Raw genomic sequence first — 2,674 nt, forward strand, 5'->3', positions numbered from 1 at the left:
ATCTTTTAAGCAATGAATAGTAAAACTCACTGGATCTTTTAGTTGGCTCGGTAGCTTATTTTTCAGAATAGCTGAACACGCTGCGTTTAGCTCCACATGCAACGCCTTGTCCAACTTCCGCTTATTTGCTAAAAGCTCTTTTAAAAATTTCATTGCGTTTGGCATCTGCGATAGGGCTTGAATAAACGGTAAGTTAATATGTAATTTTTTTAAGAGTTTAAGGAATTTACCAAATTGTTCATCTGAGCGGTCTTTCCTTGTCACGTTGGGGTATGGTACATGTGGTTTATATTCGACATTCACTGATTTGTTTGCATTTTAATCTACCTCACCTTAACCTTTGCTTACCACAGTTTTTTGCCTCGGTTCTGGTTCAGGCTCAACGACTCCTTCATCTTGAATATTAATCGCGTTGAGCTGTTCCTTGGATTGGGTGCAGTATTACTTGGCAAACTACCTTGTGGTCATTCAGAGATTTGTTTTGAAAGCTAGCCTATCTGAGTTTCGAGCCTTTGGATCGATGCTTGTTGATTCTTAAATGTTGTCTCGATGTTCGGGAAATAAGTTTCTGACACCGATATAAACTTTGAGAGCATCTCTTCAAGGTTCGGCTTCTTTTCCTGTTGGTAGGGTGGTTGCTGAAAACTTGGAGGATGTTGTGGTCTTTGATTTCCTTGGTCTCCCCACAAGAAATTGGGATGGTTCCTCCAACCTGCATTGCAAGTGTTACTAAATGGATTGTTTTGAGGTCGAGGATTATTACCCATGTAGCTTAGTTTCTCGTTATCCATGTTATAGCCATAAGGTTGGTACTTTGAATGGCTTGCTGCACCGTTACTTGCTTCGCACTGCATTACTGGGTGAACCTGAGAAGAACTAAGAAAACCATCAATATTTTTATTCAAGAGTTCTACCTGATTTGACAGCATGGTGACTGAATCAATGTTATAAACACCGGCTGTTTTTGTTGGCTTTGTCCTTATAACTTGCCACTGATAGTTATTCAGTGACATCTCCTCAATAAACTCATAGGAATCTTCAGGTGTTTTATTATTAATGGTTCCGCTAGCAGCTGTGTCAACCATTTGCTGAGTCAAAGGATTCAGACCATTGTGGAATGTTTGAACTTGGAGCCAAAGGGTAAACCATGGTGAGGGTACCTTCTCAGTAAGTCCTTGTATCTCTCCCATGCATCGTAGAGGGTTTCTAAATCCATCTACACAAAAGAAGAGATATCATTACGTAATTTAGCCGTTTTAGCAGGCGAAAAATATTTTAGTAAAAATTTTTCGGTCATTTGTTCCCAAGTAGTAATTGATCCTCGTTGTAACGAGTTCAACCACTGTTTAGCTTTGTTCTTTAATGAAAAGGGAAACAACCGAAGACGTATGGCATCATTAGAAACGCCATTAATTTTAAATGTATCGCATAGTTCTAAGAAGTTGGCTAAATGAGCGTTAGGATCTTGATCCTGCAAACCATCAAACTGAACAAATTGCTGTATCATTTGAATAGTGTTAAGTTTTAATTCAAAAGTATTTGCAGCTATAACAGGTCTAACTATGCTGGATTCAGTTCCTATTAAAGAAGGTTTAGCATAATCATACATAGTGTATGGAGTAGGATTCTGAGTAACTGCAATTGCAGGAGGTAGCTAATTGCCTTGGTTTTCAGCCATCTCTTTGGTTGGGGGTTGAGTATTATCTTCTTTCTCGTTCTCTGTGTATCTTAAGCTGCACCTTATTTCTCTTTGGTTTCTATGAACTGTACGATAGATTTCTTCGTCAAAAAGTAATGGTCCCGACGGGTTTCTTCTAGTCATAAACTATAAAAACCTGCCAAGAGAAAGAAAGAGTAGGTTAATAAATAATAATAATAAAATTAAATTAAATTGCAAGAAAAATAAATGGCTAAAGTAATAAAAATTGAACGCTCCTAATATCTTAGTTCCCCGGCAACGGCGCAAAAAACTTGATCGCGAGGTTTCATGGTAGGTTTTAAATATTTATAGTTACTCATTCTCGAACTAACTATTATCACGATGTAGGCAAGTGTAGCTATTGAACAGTAGTATAGTTTTAGCAAGACCGGATTGTCGAACCCAAAGGAACTAAAAGTACTAGTAATGACTGTCTTTTTATTATCTAGCCTAAGAATAAAGAGGTTTTGTTTTAATTGACTAATTATCTAAACTAATAACGCATAGAGAAAATAATTGGGGAATTGCTTTTGGAAAAAAATCGATTGACTTAAGACAATACCCAAGGAAAAATCCACCTAGAATTTACTTGTTATTCTGGCTACGAATCGGACGATTTATTCATTCAACTTGTTCCGTAGAGATCCCTAAGTTATGTTATTATCCCTATTCAAGACTAATAACGTCTAATCCCTAGATTGAATAACCGAGAATTTTCTCTAATTAACACTCTAGGGTTGCATTAACTCGATCTATGGATCCCCTTATTAGGTTTCACCCTAATTTGGCAAAATCTTGTCACCCTATGTCTAGGCGCGCAATCAACTCTGCTTAATTATGATAAGTGTACTCTTAGACAGGGTCTATTCCTCCTCTAAATAAGAGCATGTCTTGAATCAGTATACTGGGATATCAAAACAATAATTAAGGACACATAATTAAGAACAAGTTAAATATTTATCATGCGTTTCAGAA

The 2,674-nt window shown here is 36.9% G+C and overlaps 1 non-coding gene across 1 annotated transcript; it reads left to right on the forward strand.

Annotated features, from left to right (window-relative positions):
• Nucleotides 1-1,142: 1,142 nt before the first annotated feature.
• Nucleotides 1,143-1,249, forward strand: LOC128292132 (small nucleolar RNA R71). The gene has a single exon (XR_008282117.1). It is a non-coding gene; the product is annotated as a small nucleolar RNA R71 (small nucleolar RNA).
• The last annotated feature ends 1,425 nt before the right edge of the window (nucleotides 1,250-2,674 follow it).

This window comes from Gossypium arboreum, chromosome 4 (assembly GCF_025698485.1).
Source record: "Gossypium arboreum isolate Shixiya-1 chromosome 4, ASM2569848v2, whole genome shotgun sequence".
NCBI classification, from domain to species: domain Eukaryota; kingdom Viridiplantae; phylum Streptophyta; class Magnoliopsida; order Malvales; family Malvaceae; genus Gossypium; species Gossypium arboreum.